The sequence below is a fragment of the Cyprinodon variegatus genome, unplaced genomic scaffold (assembly GCF_000732505.1).
Source record: "Cyprinodon variegatus isolate N-32 unplaced genomic scaffold, C_variegatus-1.0 Scaffold65, whole genome shotgun sequence".
NCBI classification, from domain to species: Eukaryota; Metazoa; Chordata; class Actinopteri; order Cyprinodontiformes; family Cyprinodontidae; genus Cyprinodon; species Cyprinodon variegatus.
Window position 1 is genome coordinate 685,247 of NW_015150518.1, and position 6,238 is coordinate 691,484.

Genomic DNA, 6,238 nt, shown 5'->3' on the forward strand with positions numbered 1-6,238 from the left:
GAAAATTAAGGTCACTGATATTAAAACACAAAAGATGCACCATTCTCTGTGGATTCCACCCTAAATCCAATATCCACAGACTACACTAAGTGTAAAGTTGGAGGCAGAGGCCTAGTGAGCATGGAGCTACTACTGAATATGAAGCATCCAAGAAAACTTAAGGAAGATGGCCCCAAGTGATGATTCGCTCAGTGAAGTCTTAGACAAGATGAAGAGAAGGAACAGGAGGAACCACAATGGAGGGAAAAAAGTACTGCATGGGATGTACCTCCAACAGATAGTTGTAGTGACTGATAAAATCTAACTAATGGCTAGAGAGGGCCAGGCTGAAGGTCAGCCTGGCTGATCGTGACAGCACAGGATCAGACCTTCAGCACTAGCAATAACACCTGAATTTATTGATCTCACACTGGAAACATTGACCTCTGCATTGAATCCACCCCCTTGAGGAACAGTGGGCTGCCATCTTGGGGTGCCCGTGGAGCAGTGTGGTATTAAGGGGTCTTGCTCAGAGAACAAAAAGTTATTGAGTTCTCAAGAGTTGCAGCCTGTGGGATTGGGGCTCGAACTCAGAACCTCAGGATTCCAAGCTCTAAGCCCTAACCACTATGCAGCCACACGCACTAGAGGCCCAGGTTCAGGCTACGCAAAGAGGCTCCAAAAATAATCCAACATCTCACAGCAGGATGGGATGGAAGATACTGGCAGGAAAGGAATACATGGACTTTCATAACCAAGCGACTGGTATAGTCACTTCCATAGACTTTCATATGTAAAAAGACAAAATGTTTGCGGCCAATCAACAATACATTTTGATAATTGATAATCAGCAGAGGATGGCCATCCTCAATGTGGCTTTCCCAAATTATGGAAACATCAGGAAAAAAGAGCACGAGAAACTGGAGAAATACCACGGCCTCATGGAAGAACTACAGAGGGGATCACACTACAGTGGGTCATTGGAGCACTGAGAGCAGTAAGCCCCACACTGGAGAAGTGGCTCAAACAGATCTAGGTCCAGAAGAGGGAATTTGAAGAACTGCCACTACCTATTGTTATAACTATTGGTTTAAAAAGAGCCTCTAACTGTGGGAATTAAAATCTCCCTGTTTGTTCTGCATCTATTGTTTCAAGGAATCCAACATGTCTTGTTAAAACACCAGAAATTAAAGTTTAGGAACTTTGCTTCTGACAACAACAAAAAAATCAACAGAAAGTTCTTGGGTGTAACCTCACAGGATATAGTTAATTTACTTTCTAATTTGTGATCATTTGCTGTGACCATCCTAACACATCATTAGTGATGTGAGCTGTTTGGATAATAATAATCTCAGTGTGATGTAATTCTCTGAGGAGCAAGGAAGTAGTCTTCGAGCATCTAACTTAATCCCCATGATAACTACATGCATTCAATATTCATATTGCACTTATTTCCAGTAAAGGTTGACCTTTGGACACAAAATAAAAACTCTTAGCCTCAATTTATGTCTCTGTAGACACAAAGTTCTTAAAAGATAAATACTTTTCTACACTAAACAACTTAACATCATCACTCAAGTGTGTCAATATTAAATGTTTGCTGAAACCATAAAGTCGGCATTTTTCCCCCTGACAATTCATCCTAAGAGAACCGTGACTTCTGCTCTACCTTTCTATAGATGATACACTTGGCCTGCTGTCCTTCCTAAACACTTAAGTTAAAGGAACTATTTTAGAGACAAACTTTTTCACAGATGGTGTTTTAATTGCAAAGATTTTCCAACTGACCTTTTGTTTAAGTCTGTTTCTCCTTCAGAGCAAAAAAATATTGCCACCATGAATTCTTGGCTTTTCATTGAACTTAGAAGTCTTTTCTTGCTCTGTGTTATGAAATTCCAAGTCACTTCTTATAAAGGAAACAACACCATGTTACTGCCCATCCACTGTCACAACATGCTGTAACTGGAAAGTGGGAAATGCACAACTTTTGGCTAGGTTTCTATGTAAAAGAAAATGTAAAAAAAATTTTAACATTTAAATAATAAATTGAAAGTATTGTTTCATAAATAGAACCCAATATGAATGTATTTCATTATCCCCATTATTCCCCTCCAGGCAGCTTTTTCAAAAAAACAGCTGCCTGTATGGGAAGCAAAGCTCCTTCAAACCTGGAAACAAAGTCCATTGGATTGCTTTTTAATTTTCTTTTTATGATATTACTATGACCTTGATAACTGAGAATATTCACCAGAAAGTTGAATGAATTCAGAGGATATATGTTTTTTTGAGAGTATAGACTGAAAATTCCTTGTCTTAGCTGCACCCTGTGGCCTGTTTAATCCAACGCTACAGTCTCTTACCCTCAAAGCTTTCAAATTTGGCAAAAATATATCAAGAATTATCAGCTCCAACCAGAGCAGGGATGTCCAAGTCTGGTCCTTGAGTGAGGACCAGAAGAGTCACCAGATTGAGTATTCACCCAAGTATGTACCTGAAACCCTGAGGTCACATCAAACGGCCAGATTTATGAAACATGCTGGTCTGTTAAAGTAAACTCAAAAGCTATACTTTTCTGTTTACTTTATAGTTTGTGCTTGTTTGAGCAGCAGACAAATGCAAACAGGATCCATAACCCAAATTACACAATGTTTACATCAAAACTGTTTGCTGGTATCACAGTTAATAATTTGTCATATGATATAAGATCATTTGATGGTCTCAGCCAATTTTATATTAATAATTTCATGACAGGTTTTCAATATCTGCACCCTTATATAGACTTATATAGATTTAGGATTTACATGATGATTTATATTGATGTGACTTTTATCTGCAGACTAAACACCACACCAGTCATATAAAGTGTTTTCCTTTTGGTGAAGTTGTGAAGTAATCAGTTTAACTTTTGTTACTTTGGAATATGTTTTTGTGTTTGTGTCTTTTTTTTCCCCATTGAGCTCTCTTGCAGGTAAAATAAAAAGTCTTGCATAAAGCCCAAGGGGCTCATTTAGACACATAAAATATTTAAGCTACTAAGTCCCTAATGGACCTTGTAAGTATCAGCATAGCTATCACAACTTGTTTACATTATTAATCCTAACAGAGATGGTGCAATGTGTGTCTCTAGAGACAAATATGACAAAGTTTATGAAGTTCAAATTAAATGATAGGAAATAACACCAACCTCTCAACTAACTCTGAATAATGGCTGAAAAAGTTTTTTTTTTATGAATGCAAAAGTTAAGAATGTAGCAGAGTGTTTTAGTCTCAGGGTTTAGAAATCAAGAGATGTGATATGGACTGCGAAAAGGATTGAGTTACAGTAACAATTATATGGATTTGGATGTTTCATCATTTCCATGGATGTATGCAAAAGTTTTACTGGTCTGTACAGAATCCTGACCTCATCCCCTGTAGGGATGAGGTCAGGATTTGAGATGAGGTCAGGATTTGAGAGGAGGCTCAGCTGCAGTTTTTTCATTTTACTGTAAAATACGAACTGGTTTGATCCAGGATAGTAAAATACCATTATATGACATGTCACAGTGTACTGGGTTTAAGCCCTCTGCAGTTAAACTAACAGTATCCCTAGAACTGAACCACTAAATAATTTAATATAGTGGTTAACATAAGCAAGAAATATAAAAATAACCAAACAAGCCGAGTAAGGCAGGGGTTTGAGTTTTTAAATTGGGCCATTAAGCCTTTATCAAGTCTTTAAAGGGCCTGGTGCAGCCATTTGTATTGCTAAACACATACAGCTAATTTGTTATTTATTTTTGTTTTGTTTGTTTGTCCTTTTTGAAAAGAATATATTTTCTGGAGAGCTCTACTAAAAGCCATTTTAAAGAGCAACAGCTTAAATAGTTTGACGAGAACACTTTACAAAAAATTATATGATATATTAATAGTTATATAATATTATAATAGTTCACACTACAGTAGCAATACCATAGACATTAGCAAAGCATGTCAGGAAAAAAATGATATTCAGGTAACTCCACTCGTCTTTGATCAATTATGATCCAAGATGTGTTTGCATGGTTGTGTATATCTGTGTTGCCCTGCGATGGACTGGTGACCTGTCCAGGGAGAACCCCACCTTTTGCCCAAAGACTACTGGAGAGCCCCACCATGACCCTGACTGATGACGAGGGAGGAATGATGGATGTTGGATGGATTGATGATGGATGGATGGATGGATGGATGGATGGATGGATGGATGGATGACAACTTCTGTGATCATGTAAACAAAACTAACATCTAGAAACATTACACATGAGTCAACTGAATAGGATTGAAACAGGACTGCGGTCAGAAAAATCTATTTCCTATCAGATTCCTTCTAATATTAATTATGATAATATACTTTTGAAAGTATTCACTCAAGCAGAGTACCTGCTAGACAATGTTGAATGCTGGTCTTATCTTACTGATGCCTCGAAAGCTGTTTTTCAGTTTTCGATGTTTCGGTATGCTGCTAGACTGCTTTAAACTTAAGGTTATTTCAATAACCCTACTGTTTGTTGTAAATTGTCCACTTTGTCTGTGATAATCTCTCCATGTGCTTCTTAAGCAGTTTGTGAAATCCTTTGTGACCAGAACAGGCCAGAACATTGGCAACACTGCACTTGTTTTCCCTAGAAAGGAAGCTGTTTGAAATTAAAAAAAAACACATTCCACATGGCTAAAAATAGAACTATGATATGGACAACAACCCCTCAATCAGTAAGATTTGCATAATGGTTGTCTATTTTGTTAAATAATAACCAAAAGTATTGGGTCTGTCACAGATCTTTTTTAATGGACCATCAAGCACTGGACACCCTGGCAATCTAACTTTTTTGGTCTTCCCTTGGCAGAACTCAGCGGCTCTGTGCTGTTGGATCCAATCTTCTGATCAGGCTGACTGGTGCTTATAAAGCACTGCAGGATCATCATTTCTTTACCCCAAGTAGTTCTTGAGTTACAGTGTTCTTCCTGTACTTTGGTGATGATTGTGATCCATGTCTCATGTTATTATATTTTGACTGCCCAAAGCTCTTGGGCAATGATATATCTGAATTATCTGCTTGATATAATTCAGATCAGCAAAAACTCTGGCCATAAAATACCTGTTAGTCTGCCTATGAAAAGTCAACTTATTATCTTAAATTAGACGCTCCTGTTTGAGGTTGGTAGCATCAGAAACCTGTCTGCCGTATACAATCAGTAAGACTCCAGCTCCTCACATGGCTAAACCCCAAAAGCTGTTCAAACACACCACAGACAAAATTGTAGAGGTCCATATGGCTGGAAAGGGCCATATGGAGGGAAACTGCAAGCTGCTTGGTAAAAAAAGATAAACCGTTGGATCAATTATTAGAAAATGCTAAACATGAATGTCAGTCTCCCGAGGACTGGGGCTCACTGCAAGATCTCCCCATGAGAGGTATCAATGGGCCTTATGCAAAAAGACTCTCATATTGTCAAAATTTTCCTTTTTCTACCACCATGGGATCTTACAAACATCCCACATCAGAACCAACCAACATTTATAACTTCAGTAAATTATTGTAAATGTACGTAAGTCAGAGGGAGTTCAAGAGAAATTTAAATCTGTATAATTACCCCCTTGATATCACCATGAAAGGCCACATATAATAAATTGGAGGGCTACGACTTTCCACGCTTGTCAGAACCTGGTTATTCATAGAAATTTCATAGAAGATGAAGAGGAACATTTTTTCTGGTTTGAAGATTGAGGATCTGCTGACTGAGAGCTGAGTAGCAGAACTAAAGGACCATAAAAGCCAAGCAGTGGGAAATAAATTACAAGAGTTGAAAATGATGAGTTTGAGCTGTTAAATAAGTAAAAATAAAATAAAAAAATAAAAAGTAATATAAAAAACAATTTGATCCGAAAACACTCAATGAAAACTACTGATGGAGGCAAAAGAGTACATTTTATGTGTAAATGCTTGGAATCAGTTCACCTTTAACCAACACAACAACATTCTCCCTTTAATTCACACACACACTTGTACTGTACATCTCTAGACCATGTCTTTCATCCCTTCATCCACTCCCCATCTCTCTCAACATTAAAATGTTACCAGTTAAATTCTAATCTGATGAATTCAGACCAAAACATTTACATGTACTGAAATAAAAAAGCCAAGGAGATGCCTTGGAGGGAAAGTAATGAACGTTTGACTGTTAAAGGGGGTTTGCTGAACTTTCATCCATTTTCTGTTTCAGATGGTATGTCAATAGAAGC